Here is a 16,140-nt window from a genome sequence, read left to right as displayed (position 1 = left end):
TGGGAGCTTAAGCATAACTTGATAATACTTGAGAATAAAAGTTTGACCTATTAAAAATGCTAACTGCAGTAAACCAGAGTCTATCCTTTTTGAGCTTCATAACCCCATGTTAGCTTGCTAAGTACGGAACGTACTTACACTTGTTTATTTTCTTTACTTGGATAAAAATCCCGGATGGGTAACAGATAACAACGGGTATGAGGATTTCCCGGAGGATTATTAGGCTTGTGATCAACCAGTTGACCTTCCCTGTGATGACGGCCACGAGAGTTTATTATCTTTTTATTATTCTGCTATGATGTATAAGACTAAGTTTTATTATAACTCTGATGTATGAGACACCGTGATGATACTATTGTAATTTGTCAGCTTGTGTATGTGATTGTTTCCTGGGCACACACGAGTTTTGTGCATTCAATTTTATCCTTAAAATTGGGTGTGACAATTGAAGGAAGGGGTCCCGCCGGCCATGGCGACAGCAAAAATAGGGGAGCTTTGGCACGGCTTGGTTTGGCCCGGCTATGGATGTCAACGCAAAATACAAGCACGCACAACTATGGGGAATAGTGGGACGTGCTCTAGGCGGCTGTCTGCATGGCCGAACCCTCATGCTGACGAAACTCGGTACGGCGCCACAGCAGACAGCGCCAGACAAGAGAAACACAGCGCAACGCGACGCCGAGATGATGGTGGAGCAAGCAGTCGTCTCACGCACGAGCAGCCACGGTGAGTCAACGGGAGCAGTGCCGGGCATGGCGACTAGCGGCATGTAGCATGGGACCCGGTATGCCTCAAGCCAGAGCAGGGCAGGACAGGGTAGGGTAGGGCAGGGTAGGGTCAGCGACCCGAACGCAGCGCGTCAGCCACGACGATGCGACCCGCACGCCAGCGAGTGGCAGCAGGCAGCTAAGGCAGCAGCGCCAGGACCCTACGCGCGATGTACCTTCACAGCAGTAGTGAGGACATGACCGGTGTGGCAGCACGTGCTGGTAAGTTGGCAATGGTGCCCAGCCAGCAGGGGGGTGGTGACCGCGCCTGGAGCTAAACCATGTGCCATGCACGCTTTTAAAAGCAGCCCAAAAACTCGAACCCAATACCCCGAAGGCCAAACCAGTTGTTCGATGCGCAAGAGGATAGGTAGGGCTATCGACTGAAGTCATGACACCTTGCCACTTCCTAAGCCAATCATTCTACAACAATTGCCAAAAGTGGCTTCATCGACCCCTTTTTAAACTTACGCGAAAAGAGTTAACTTCGAATGGTTACTCGTCGAATTCCAATTTAGACCTACTAGGTATGCTAGCTAATGAACCTCATCCGCACATATATCATCATTGCCTATGAAGTACGTACTACCAACTCTATCAAAGTTCGCATAAACGTTCTATAGCATTTTCACTCGATAAAAATTTGCTTAGAACACTAAACAGTATTAAACGACATGAAATGTAACATTTGTTCCTTGTTTTAGATAAACGTGTCAAGTGACGTATATTGATCTATACTCCAATTTACACACAAGTATAAACAAGTATGATGCTCATGTAGTGTTTTAACAAAACAGTACAATGTAACACCGAGGGTGTTACAAATCTACCCCCCTAAAACAAAATCTCGACCCAAGATTTCGTGTGCCTAGTGTGAGAAAGGGATGCGGAATACATTTGTGGCACAGCAACTAACTATAAGAACAGATGAGAAGGTGGGGGTAATACTACAATAGGTAACTCTCTTGTTCCTAGGTGGCTTCATCCTCTGAATGGTTTTGCCACTGCACCTTGTAAAACTTTACACTCTGTTCCTGGTCACTCTCTCCTTCTCATCCAAGATTTTGATAGGGTGCTCCACATAAGTCAAATCTGGCTAGAGGGGAAGCTCTTCAATTTCCACAGCTTCATCAGGAACACGCAGACATTTCTTCAATTGTGATACATGAAACACATTGTGTACAATAGATAAAATATCAGGAAGCTGGAGACAATAAGCAACGGGGCCACATTGTTGCAACACCCAGTACAGGCACACATACCAAGGGGCTAGCTTGCCATGGACACCAAACCGATGCACCCCTCTCATAGGAGACACCTTGAGATACACATAATCCCTAGCTGCAAACTCCAAAGGCCTCCTTCGCTTGTCTACGTAAGCCTTTTGTCTACTTTGAGCTGCCTTCAAGTGGCTTCGAATAATATTTACTTTCTCTTGAGCCTCTTTTATGAAATCTAGCCTAAAGTACCCACAGTCTCCCACTTTGACCCAGTTCAGTGGTGTTCTACACTTCTGCCCGTATAGAGCCTCAAATGGTGCCATGCGAATACTCTCTTGGTAGCTGTTATTGTAAGAAAATTCAGCTAACTTCAAGCATTTATCCCACTTCTCAGGAAAGGAGATGGCACAAGCCCTCAACATATCCTCGAGCACCTGGTTCACCCTTTTAGTTTGACCACCAGTTTGTGGGTGGTATGCTGAGCTTCTAAGAAGATGAGTACCCAAACATTCCTGGAGTCGCTCCCAGAAATGAGAGACAAAAACTGACCCTCTATCAGAGATGATAGTAAGAGGAACTCCATGTAAAGTCACAATCTAATCAAAATATATCTCCACATACTTCTTGGCAGTGTATCTAGTGTCCACCAGAATAAAATGGGCAGACTTGGTGAGGCGGTCCACAATGACCCAAATAGAATCAAAGCCCATGGAGGTGCAGGGTAAACCCATAATGAAATCCATGGAAACATCCTCCCATTTCCAGACCAGAATGGGCAAGGGTTGCAAATATCCTAGGGTACGCATATGATCTGCTTTAACCCTACCATAAGTGTCACACTCCGCGACATGCCGGGTGATGTCCTGCTTCATGTTAGACCACTAGTACAAGTGGCGTAGATCATGATACATCTTGTTACTGCTAGGATGAATAGACAGTTTTGAATGGTGAGCTTCATTCAAAATCTTTCTTTTCAGCTCTTCATTGGATGGAACCACCAATCTATCCTTGTATCTCACTACTCCATGCTCATCAATGCTAAAGTGAGGGCCACGCCCTTTGGGCATCAATTTTCTAATGTGGGGAATTTCTTCGAAATCTTCCTTTTGCTCCCGAATAATCTGCTCCAACAATTCTGAGGTCAATGCAATGTGAGCCAATACCTCTGCATGGTTGAGAGATAAAGGTGCTTCTTCAACCGGATGTGACTTTCAGCTCAAAGCATCAGCTACAACATTGGCTTCTCCTGGGTGATAATGTACTTCCAAGTTGTAATCCTTTATCAATTCTAACCATCTCCTTTGCCTCATGTTTAGCTCAGACTAGGTGAAAATATACTTGAGGCTCTTGTGATCTATAAAGATATGCACTTTATTGCCCAATAGATAGTGCCTCCAAATCTTTAGAGCATGGACAACAGCGGCCAGCTCTAAGTCATGAGTGGAGTAATTTACTTCATGCTTTTTCAGTTGGTGCGAAGCATAAGCTATCACACACCCATCTTGCATAAGCACACACCCCAACCCCGTCTTCGAGGCATCACAGTACACATCAAAGGGCCTATCAATATCTGGTTGGGCCAACATAGGAGCAGTGGTCAGGAATGTCTTCAGAGTTTGGAAAGCTTCTTCACAAGCTGGGCTCTAATCAAACTTAGCTTCTTTTTGGAGCAGCTTGGTCATTGGCTGGGCTATCTTTGAGAAATCTAGAATGAAATGTCTATAGTATCCAGCTAGACCAAGGAACTGACGAATCTGATGCACAGACTTGGGAGACTTCCAATCCAATACATCTTGCACCTTGCTGGGATCTACAAGAACGCCTTCAGGTGTCAACACATGCCCCAAAAACTGCACTCGATCTAACCAAAATTCACACTTGCTGAATTTAGCATACAGCTTGTGCTCCCTTAGTCAAGTCAGTACTATCCAAAGGTGTTGTGCATGCTCTTCATCATTCTTGGAATAGATCAGGATGTCATCAATGAAAACTACCACAAACTTATCCAGCTCCGGCATGAAAACTGAATTCGTCAAGTACATGAAGAAGGCAGGAGCATTGGTGAGACCAAAATACATCACTAGGTATTCATACAGCCCATACCTAGTAGAGAAAGCTGTCTTTGGTATATCATGTGGCCTGATCTTGATCTGATGATAGCCTGATCGGAGATCTATCTTCGAGAACACCTTGGCACCAGCTAATTGGTCAAACAAAGTATCTATGTGGGGCAAAGGATACTTGTTCTTAACTGTTACCGCATTAAGAGAGCGGTAATCCACACATATCCGCAAGGTACCATCCTTCTTCTTCACAAAAATAGCCGAGCAAACCTATGGTGAAGAACTAGGACGGATGAAACCTTTGTCCATCAACTCTTCCAGTTGCTTTTTCATTTCAGCTAGTTCCTTTGGAGCCATGTGGTATGGGCGTTTGGAGATAGGGGTAGTACCAGGCTCAAGCTCAATGGAGAATTCCACCTCTCTGTCCAGTGGCAACCTAGGAAGATCTTCAGGGAAAACATTCAGGAACTCACATACTATCGGGGTGGAGGTAAGATCAGGAGAGGCTTCAGCATGAGCAGCAACAAGCAAGACTTGATTTGAGGGTACAATAAGAGACATCCTATCCTCAGAAGAAGGAAGCCATAACTCCACACTTCTCCTCTTCATATCCAATACTACCCCATACACCCGAAACCAGTTCATTCCAAGAATAGCATCAATGCCTTGCCCATGCATGACCATGAACTATAGGCGGTAAGTGTGGGCGGCTAGTACCAAACTTACTATATTCGTGCGGGTATTAATGAACAATTGTGAACTCACAGTACTGATCTTATATGCATACGATATAGCCATAAGTGGTAAGTTATGCCGCTCTACAAACCCCATACTCATAAAGGAATGTGATGCACCAGAATCGAACAACACCAAAGCTGGATGGGAGTCGATGGTGAACATACCAGCCATCACCAGCTCCTATCGTAGAATCTATTCAGCATCTGTGAAATGCACCTGGCCAGATCTGCTGGGCACTTTCTTCTTGATTATGGTCCTCTTGACAAGCCTGGAATTTGCTGATGGTTGAGCAGACTGAGCTAGTTGGTTCTGGGGGCAAGCTTGGGCATAGTGGCTATCTTTGCCACACTTGAAGCAAGCACCTGGCTTGTTCTCAAACCCCTAACGAGGTGGGACCTGTTGTCCCTGAGACAGCTGAGGCTGCACCTACTACGGGGGTGCACGGTACTATGTGGAGGAAGTTTGCAAAGTCTGCTGGGGCTACCGGAACGAAGGCCCGCCTGATGATTGATAGGGCCCCCACCGGACAACTTGTATCTTCTGTGTGTGAGGGTGGCTAGAGGATCCAGCTGCCACCCGCTTCCTCTTCCACTCAGCCTAGGACTCCCGCTGAAAACCCTCCATGGCAATGGTGGCGTTCAACAGTGCCCCAAAGGTCTGATAGTTCGCCATGTACAGCTTCTCTTGAAGGATGGGAGCGAGACCACAAAAGCAGCGGTCCTTCTTCTTGTCATTAGAGTCCACATGGATGCCAGCATATTGAGCCAAGTGATTGAACTTATTCACATAACCCATCACTGTCATGCTCCCCTGGCACAGCTCTAGGAACTCAGTCACCTTCCGGTTAATGACGCCGATAGGGATAAAGAACTCTCAAAATGCGGTGGTGAACTCCTGCCAGGTTGCCGGATGATCAGGCTGCTCCACCATGGCATGGAAGGTGTCCCACCATGTGCTTGCAGAACCCAAAAGCTGCTGTGCTGCAAAGTGCACCTTCTGCTCATTAGCCACGTCGAGCAGCAGAAACTTCTACTCCATAATATGAAGCTAGTGCTCCGCATCCAGAGGCTCATCAGATGGGGTGAAGGTGGGTGGGTGAGCCTTGAGGAAGTCCTGGTAAGAGGACAGTCCCTTAGGACAGCGGGCACCACCCTCGTTCCCACCGTTGCCCCTAGGGCCTCCGTGGGCGAGGCCCACGATAGCTTGTGCCATTTATGTCCATGGCACAAGCTGACTCTCGGTGAGCAGCCAACAGCTCTGCCATCATCTCGATGTGGGTCATCAGAGGCAGCGGTGGCGGAGGAGGAGCCAAAAGTGGAGCCCCATGGCTCTCCCTGTTGGGCACATGGGCCCGACCACTCTCATCGTGGCCCTCGCCAAGACCGCGAGCCACCCCAGCACTAGTGCTCCCATGTCCAGACCTCAGATTCATCTATAAGAGATAGAAACCATCCATTTAGAACACCTTCCTGATCAGAAGCAAGGAATTAGAGGGATGACAACACATTTATTAAAGCATTCCGTTAGTTAGTCCTATCAATTTACTAATTCAATTATACGTGAAGGGGGGAATTTCAGTTGAAGTAAGATGCTATTATCATGATGCATGCTTCGACCTATACGTTCACTCAAGCCGGAATATAGCGGCATTCGTAAAATTTTTGGTACATCGCATACTCACTTTTCGTATACTAAGCGATTTCTTACGCAACATAAGTCAGTGTACCTATAGAAAATTGATTAGATAAAACCAGTGCCGCTATCCTAGATAGACCATATTGGTAGGGCTTATAATTATTTAACTTAACTTAATCACATCCTACTTTTCGTAAAACTTTTGTTGGTCAAATTTTTAGTTTTGAAAAAGACTGATGAAACTCGTGACCATTATTGGCTCTGATACCAACTGTGGCAGAACCACCCAAAATAGCACACTTACGGAGGCGCTCGCCTTCCACTAGACACTAAGCACCCCGAAAGCAAGCTACAGCTGGCGGTATCCGTCGGGCACACCCCAAGAGAGAACCCAAAAGATCCACATTTTCCCAAGGATTCAATAATGAGAATGAGTTAAAATACTTGTCCATTTCATACATCAGAGTTTTCTTGAAAAGTACATTATTACAATACTAAATATCAGAGTACGGAATGATAAACAGCGGAATTTAAAAATATACATCTAGCGATAGGGACGAGGATACGTCTGAGCCCACCAGAAGAATCCTCCACACAAGGTACTTCTCAAGCATCACCTGCAATAGGGGTAAATAAACCCTGAGTGCACAATGTATTCGCAAGACTTATCCGACTAGTGGGAATAATTTCCCGACTCCAAGGAATATGATAAGCTTTATGGTTGGCTGGTTTCTTTTGGTAGAAAGCAATACTAATAGTGAGTCCTTAGCCATGTATTATTATAGCCATATTAAGTTATCATCTAGCCAGTCTATGTCAGCACCTATTCTACTTTCAAGCAAAGGTGGAGCAATCAGTTCCAGTTCTTCTCCTTTCAACTTCCAATTCTTACTACGATGCTAAACCGTAGACAAGCCGTACTAGATCGCTCGACAATTCACGAATGAATGTGCCCAGCTAGGTGCCCCGACAACACACACCCCACTTGTACCCTAGGCACAAGTAAGACTAACCCATCACTCTCCTATCCCGGGTGTCCAGGTCCCCGTCCAAACTTGGACTCCAAGCCCCCACTCCTGAGTCCCAGACTCAGTGGGGTGCAAGGACCTCCACCATCTCTGCCTCCAATCAGTCGGTCTGGAAAGAGCCGGATCCACGATAAGAGAGCAACAAGTCTTCCCTGCGCCTATACCCAAGTATGCGCTCGGGACAGTAAATCGGTGACTTGCCTAGAGTCATATGCAACGACCAGTCCTTAATCGACACAGACAGGGAAAAAGTGTAACCGAGCTATGCCCTATTGGCCACAGGACACAACCCTTTACACCCACCAATACCCAAACCATATCCCTGCCCGGTCACCATTTACCTTTCCACCATTTTATCATGAGTGATCATATTTTATCACCTATTTGCGAGTAATGATAGGTTACTCATGCTACCGATATCCTGAGCATAGCAGCTACTTGACCTATACTAGTAGGACTCATGGGTAGATATATTTATGCATGTAGTTTCCATAAAACGCCTGTAACTTAAATGCACATCACATATATATATTCAGGGATCATTAACACAGGGGTTATGCACCGGGGCTTGCCTTGGGCAGGTGATGGGTCAGCAGGATCAGCACCAACAGGCTCCTGGGCTCCCTCCTACACGAGGATCTCCTCCTCATACTCCTCTATCACCTCGTCGTACTCTAGCTCGCCGACGGGCATGAAGTCTACCAGCTCATGATCCACATGCATGAGATGATGATGCAATGCTTAGGAATATAGCAACATCAACTCTTAAAATAAAAGTACATCGATTTAACTACTAAGCTAGTGCTATCGACCACGGTACTAAGCTACCTATTGTTACCAATAACAAGTTTGAAATGTGACATTCATTATTACTATAGCAACTACAGGTATTCTTACTCCTAATACCGATTAACGCTATATACAATACAGCAAGGGTAATAGCTACCTTATTTAACAACCCATCTTAAAGCCACAAAATCTACAGCAAGTACATAATAATATAGTGAGCCTACTGTAAAATTTTTATAGCTATAGCTATCACCAATTTCCCACAAAAAATTCTACAAAAATTAATCTACATAATACTAAGCTCTCTTAGTTTGGATTTATGAGCCTATTACCATCACATCTAACTGCAATCTAAATGTACTATCAAGTAGATGGTATTTTTGCGAACCTAACAAAATTAGTCTCACTATTTTTGGACCTCTACACAATTTACTACAACTTATCAAAGTTCAACTCATAACTAAAACAAATAAGCATTTCTATTTTTCTGGAAATTAAAGAAACCGAATTCTAACTCGTGGCCCAGCTCACACGGCTCGGCCCACAATGGCATGGCGTGCACGCCAGCGAAGCGCAGCCCATGCGGGGGTGCTGCCCAACTAACCAACGGCCCGCGACGAGAGAGACCCGTGCGCGACGGCAAACAAGCAAAAATGCCCCCGAACTACTCTGTATTTACTGCAAGCTCTAAGACACTATTCCTGTAGTCTACGGTTTTACAGCTATGCCCTCCCTTTCTTCTTCGCCGCAGCGACGTCCCCCGGCACCCATGCATCGGCGTCACCCGACCCTCCATGTCCTATCTAAGGGACCGATGGTTACCTCGATGACAACGCGCAGTGACGGGAGGCAATACGGCAAATAGGGGCATTGTCCCGAGCTCCCTCCCCGGCGGTGGTTCTTTCCCTGCGATGGCGGGTGCGTTCCCGTGAGCCACAGCGAAAACGGAGCAAACAAATTAGCTAGCAAGCTCAAGGAACTACCCACGGAGACCATTGAGATGTTGGTTCGGCCAGAGAAGGCCCGAGCCGTGTCGGCCGCGTGCGCACCGATGATGCGGCGGTGCACGGCGGTGGCACATCCATGTCAGGGAAGGCAGGGCTGCTATATAGCTATGACTGAGGTGCGTGGGGTGCTCAAGAGGGTAAGACTAGGCTGGTGATGCAATGAATCACCACTAGGTGCTATGAGTAGGCGGCTTGCCCATGGCGTGCACCCATCCGGTCTTAATGGCCCGGCAGAGCGGTGATTAGGAATTGAGGCACCGTGCAGCGGTACCTATAGTGCGGTAGGTTGGGTGACCAGCTACCAAGCGGAGCCGAGGGTGCGACGAATTGGAGTATAGTGCTGTGGTCATGATGAATTGAAGGAAGGGGTCCTGCCGGCCATGGCGACAGTGAAGACAGGGGAGCTTTGGCATGGCTTGGTTTGGCCCAGCTGTGGATGCCAACGCAAAATACAAGCACGCACAACTATGGGGAATAGTGGGACGTGCTCCAGGTGGCTGTCCGCATGGCCAAACCCGCATGCCAACGAAACTCGGTACGGCGCCACAGCGGACAGCGCTGGACAAGAGAAATAGAGCGCAACATGACGCCAAGGTGATGGTGGAGTAGGCGGTCGTCTCACGCACGAGCAGCCACGGTGAGTCAACGGGAGCAGTGCCGGGCATGGCGACTGGCGGTGTGTAGCGCAGGACCTGATGCACCTCTGGCCAGAGTAGGGCGGGACAGGGCAGGGTAGGGTAGGGCAAGGTCAGCGACATAGACATAGCGCATCAGCCATGATGATGCGACCCGCGCGCCAGCGAGTGGTAGCAGGCAGCTAAGGCAGTAGCACTAGGACCCTACGCGCCATGTGCCTTCACGGTGGCAGTGAGGACATGGCTGCCGTGGCAGCACTCGCTAGCAAGCCAGCAACGGTGCCCGGCCAGCAGGGGGGTGGTGACCGCGCCCAGAGCTAAACCATGTGTCGTTCACGCTTTTAAAAGCAGCCCAAAAACTCAAACCTGATACCCCGAACGCCAAACCAGTTTTTCGATGCGCAATAGGGTATGTATGGCTATCGACTGGAGTCATGACACCTTGCCACTTCCTAAGCCGATCGTTCTACAACAATTGCCAAAAGTGGCTTCGTCGACCCCTTTTTAAACTTATGTGAAAAGACTTAACTTCGAACGGTTACTCGTCGAATTCCAATTTAGACCTACTGGGTATGCTAGCTAACGAACCTTGTCCGCACATATATCATCGTCGCCTATGAAGTATGTACTACCAACTCTATCAATGTTCGCATAAACATTCTATAGCATTTTCACTCGATAAAAATTCGCTCAGAACACTAAACAGTATTAAACGACATGAAATGTACCATTTGTTCCTTGTTTCAGATAAACGTGTCAAGTGACGTATATTGATCCATACTCCAATTTACACACAAGTATAAACAAGCATGGTGCTCATGCAGTGTTTTAACATAATAGTATAATGTAACACCGAGGGTGTTACGAGGCAAGAATAGGGGACCAACTACGGATACTATGTTTGCGAGTTCATCATGGCGTACTAAAAAAGAACTCCTGAAGAGATCCTCAAAGTACGTTATATAAATATATTCATATATTCACAATTTCTTTTATTGCTCATATATATAAGTAATCACGTGACCAACACATATATATATATATATATTAATACTTTTCCTTTAACTTTTATTGAAGACTCTATGGTTGAAGGAAAAAGTCATGACGTGACCAACTGAAAGCAATTCAAGAGACCATAGCAGGATTTCTTAATGACCAGGTCTTAAACCCCGCTGGTGAGTTCTACAATGACATGAACGAAACATGGAAGCCAAATCAGATGGAGTGAATTTGTTATCCCAAGGATATGATAGAATATGCAATGCAAGCTTTATTTGTAATATATATATACATATTATATGTACATAAAATAACATACAATATATGTATATGCATTTAATATATACGTTAGTTTCATACTTTAGTTTGTAAAAATGTTCGAACATTATAAGCATGTAGAATACGTATTATTAGCAGAGCGTAGAATGCGTATTCAAAAACCTATTCGAAAACCAAAACGAATCATCAATTGAAAATAGAAACAAAAAAAAAGAAAACCTTTAGTCCCGATTGATAATACCAACCGAGTCTAAAGGACCGGCCCATGTGGCCAGGCCGGGAGGCCACTTTAGCCCTGGTTAGTATTACCAACCGGGACTAAAGGTGGACCTTTAGCCCCAGGCGAGAAACCGGGACTAAGGAGGGGCCCTTTAGTCCTGGATTCATGCTCCCGGTTGGGAAACCGGGACTCTAAGGGGTTTCCCAACTAGGAGTACAACTTGTTTCTATACTAGTGACTACGCCTCCGCGAGGAGACACTCGTTCCGGCACCTGTCGGAGGGGTGCCCTCCATCGGCTCTGGGACGCATGACGACTTCAACGACGAGGCATCTACTCTTTATTCTGGGCAAACTCTCTGCTCAAACCCCGCTATGAGTAATGTGTATACTGTTATTTACTCTCTATTTACTATCTCCCACCGATTATTCGGAGGGACCGTATTGACCACACCACGAACACCATACGATCGGTTCCCCTATGGCCTCGCATCCCTCGTGGACGCATATGCTCGGGGGCTCTGAAGGACGCTGTCGCCATCCCCTTTCGCATCCAAATTCATGGGAATGGCGAGCTATGCTCCTACCACTTTCGACGAACTCCTAAACAACGAGGGTAAGAGCGATGGCTCCAACATCGGTGACGTGACACCTAGCCACCGTCCATCCTGAGAGTGCGTTATGGCGGCCGCTCTGGGGACAGCCGCCGGTGGTTGCGGAGTCTGTGTAGACTCCACCCCTCTAGACTGCATCCAGGGGCCCTCGTGTTGCGTAAGAGCACACCGAGGAACTATGATATGGCGGCAGAACCAGCCACCGCCTATGCCAGCATGCTGATGCAGCACGTTGCGCCCTATGCGCATGACCCTGGTGGGCGGCGTCTAGGGTCACGCCCGCTAGGTCCAACACGACATCATGAACAAGGGGAACGATCCCCCCAGTCTGCTTGGGCTAGCCAGACACATCGCTGCCACGGCAATGCTTCTACGCGGTGTTCCCGAGGCCCATTGACTCCAAGGAGCAGGTGTTCTACCGGAACCTCTGGATGCTGGTTAGAAGCCGCCACCATTCAATAGGCAAAAAAGCTCCACATCATGACTCTGACGTGCGCCCTCTCTCCCCACTTGGGGTGTGGGGGACGCGCCAGATGGATCGCTCCATTCGCTCGCTGCTACAGCACCAAGTACGTCTCAAGAGGCAGTGGCCGTTGCCTTGGTCTGACCATGGCGCCTGCTCTACACCGATCGTAGGTACGCGAATGGCCTGGTCTGCACCAAGACGCTCGTAGCATCATTAACAACTGGCATCAGGATCGGCATGATGATGACGTCCATCGAGCGGTGATGAGGGTAGGCGACACGGGTCTCGGGTCTAACCATTGAGGGGAGTGGTGAAACGCACCCCAGGCATGGTCGCCGACTAGACGACTAGAGTCCTAGCCCTAAGGGCCTAGGACCACGAGCCTTCCATTGGCATATCTGGAGAGCGCCATTCCCATAGTGCTTTTGACCGCCCATCAACATCACCAAGTACACCTAGGAGACAAACCCCGGTAATTGGCTCAAAGATTTCTGGCTCGCCTGTTGAGCCGGAGGAGTGGATGATGACTATTTCATCATTCAGTATCTCCCCATTTGCGTGGGGGAACATGTTTGGCCATGGCTTGAATTCCTCCCACATGACAGCATCCATGACTAGGCGGACCACAAGAGGGTCTTCATCGGAAATTTCTAGGGGACGTATGTCCGTCCTAGAAACTCCTAGGACCTCAAGAGCTACCAGCAGGAGCCTAGTGAGTCCCTATGAGATTACATCTGTAGGTTCTCCCAATGATGCAACTCCCTCCCTGATGTTGTCGACGTGGACGTCATCAGCACATTCTTCTCTAGGATGACCTGTGAGTCCCTAATCCACAACCTTGGCCGCCTAAAGCCCAGTACCACCCCATGACCTGCTCGATGTTCACCACAACACACCGCAGTCAGGAGAGGGGTGGAGCAGTCTTCCATGGAGGCTAGGACAAAGGCAAGGCCAAGCACACAGACCAAGACGAGGGTCCCTCTGCACAAGGGCAAGAAGAATAAAAAGGATTGGTGCTGATCGGACAACACTGTGTTTGGTCGCCGTAGCTGATCGCATGGGCAAACAGCCCCAACAGGGACTACCTGACCACTTCAACAAGCTCATGGACAGCCCATGCACCAACCACGCCTACCCTGTCAAACACCTCTACAAGGACGCTAGCTCCTCAAATGTTCCTATGATAGACCAGCGGGCCAAAAGAAGGAGACGGTCAAAGACGGTGGCAGCCAAGAAAGGAGCATGGTTGGCCAAGGACAAAGGATGGAGATGCTTCCCGACCCCTAAGGAATGCATCATGATCTTTGGTGGATCCGATGCCATCTGGTCCAAGCGCCAGCACAAGGTATGCTATAGGGAGGCATGCGCCACCGAGACGACCATCCCATCCTTCCTCAGCTGGTCGGAATCTCTGATCACCTTCGATCAGAGGGACCATTCCTCCCATGTCACAAGACTAGGACAATACCCACTCATCATCGACCCCATCATCCACAAGAAGCGCCTCACCAAGGTGTTGATGGACGGAGGCAGCAGCCTCAACATCCTCTATGTCGACACCCTCGATGCCATGCACATCCCTTGGTCGGAACTCCACCTAGCGGGCTCTCCCTTCCACAGGGTGATCCCAGGAGTGTAGGCATACTCGCTTGGGCAGATCAACCTACCCATCATGTTTGGCAACTGAGCCAACTTCTACTTGGAGGTCCTCACCTTGAAGTGGTGGACTTTCTAGGTTCCGCTCGGATTGCCATGAATCTTGGGGCGACCACGCTACGCTAAATTCATGGCAATCCCCAACTACACCTACCTCAAGCTGAAGATGTCGGGACTAAACAACATCATCACCGTGAGCAGTGCCTTTTCGCACACCTTCACATGCGACTGCGAGCATTTTGAGCTCACCGCTACGGTCATCAACTCATCCAAGCTTCCGTAGCTCAAGGAGTCATCGACCCCAGTAGTCCAAGACTACAACAAACCAAACTCCTCAATGGCCTTTTGCCCACTCGAGGAAACCAATGCAGTGGAAATCGACCCAACCAAAATAGTGTGGATCAGGGACCTAGCTTCTGACCAAATAGGAATGTGAGCTCATCGATTTCCTACACGCCAGTCGCGATGTCTTCGCATGGAAGCCATCTGACATGCCGGGCATACCACAGGACATCACCGAGCATGCGCTGTGCCTCATCCCAGGCTCAAAACCTGCTAACCAACGCTTGCCCATTTTGACGATGAAAGGCATAGGGCCATAGGCGAAGAAATGGCCAAACTCCTAGCAGCCGGATTTATCAAGAGGTATTCTACTCCGACTGGCTTGCCAATCCTATTCTTGTTAAAAAGAAGACCGAGAAATGGAGAATGTGCATTGATTATACTGGCCTCAATAAAGCATGTCCAAAGGATCACTTTCCTTTGCCATGTATAGACCAGATAGTTGACTCCACCTTGGGTTGTGAGATCCTCTCCTTTCTGGATGCCTACTCAGGCTATCACCAGATCGCGATGAAAGAGTCCAATCAGCTCGAACCTCGTTCATCACCTCGTATGGTTTGTACTGCTACAAAACCATGCCTTTCGGCCTAAAAAACGCTAGCGCCACCTACCAAAGGTGCATGCATCAATGCTTCACTGACCAAATCAACCCACTCGATCAGCCTGATCAAGCCAAGCGGCCAAGACCGATGATCGCCGTCTATGTTGATGACATAGTGGTCAAAACGGCTCAATCTTGTGACCTGATTGCAAACTTGGCCGCAACGTTCGCAAACCTCCAAAGGTTTAACATCAAATTGAATCTCAAGAAATGTGTTTTCGGGGTTCCAACGAGGAAGCTACTAGGATATATTGTGTCCAAGCACGACATCAAGGAAAACCCCAAAAAAATCATAGCCATTTCCAACATGGGCCCCATACGCACGTCAAGGGCATGCAAAGGCTCACCGGCTATGTAGCCGCTCTGAGCTGGTTCATCTCTCGGCTCAGCAAACAAGGGATGCCACTCTACAAGCTCCTCAAAAAGACGGACGCCTTCGTCTAGACTGAGGAAGCTTAGTAGGCTTTGGAGAGCCTCAAAGCATCCCTGACGTCAGCCCCAATCCTCATCGCTCCCAAATGAGGAGAACACCTCCTCTACATCATGGCCAGCAACCATGTGCTAAGCACCACCCTGGTCATCGAAAGGAAGGAACCGAGACACCACCTTAAGGTCCAGTGGCCCATATACTTCATCAGGGAGGGTACTCACCGACTCCAAGGTCTGGTACCCCTAGGTGTAGAAGCTCCTATACACCATACTGATGGTAGCCTAGAAGCTCCTGTACTACTTCACTAACCACGAAGTCACGGTCATCACTTCATACCCACTCGGAGACATCGTCCGCAACTGCAATGCCACAGGATGGATCTCCAAGTGGGCACTTGAACTCATGGGCCATGACATGAGGTATATCCCCCGTACCACCATTAAGTCTTAAGCTCTTGTGGATTTTGTTGCCGAATGGACGAAGGTCCAGCTACTGACCCCAGATGTCACCCATGAGTACTGGACAATGTACTTCGATGGGTCCGTCATGGCGCCCGGATCAGGGACTAGAGTGGTTCTAATCTCCCCAAATGGGAGTAGGCTCTGCTATGCCATTTGCCTCCACTTTTCAGCCTCGAACAAAGCTATGGAGTA

The sequence above is a fragment of the Miscanthus floridulus genome, chromosome 17 (assembly GCF_019320115.1).
Source record: "Miscanthus floridulus cultivar M001 chromosome 17, ASM1932011v1, whole genome shotgun sequence".
NCBI classification, from domain to species: Eukaryota; Viridiplantae; Streptophyta; class Magnoliopsida; order Poales; family Poaceae; genus Miscanthus; species Miscanthus floridulus.
The sequence above is the reverse complement of the archived record's forward strand: the minus strand, read 5'-3'. Positions refer to the sequence as shown.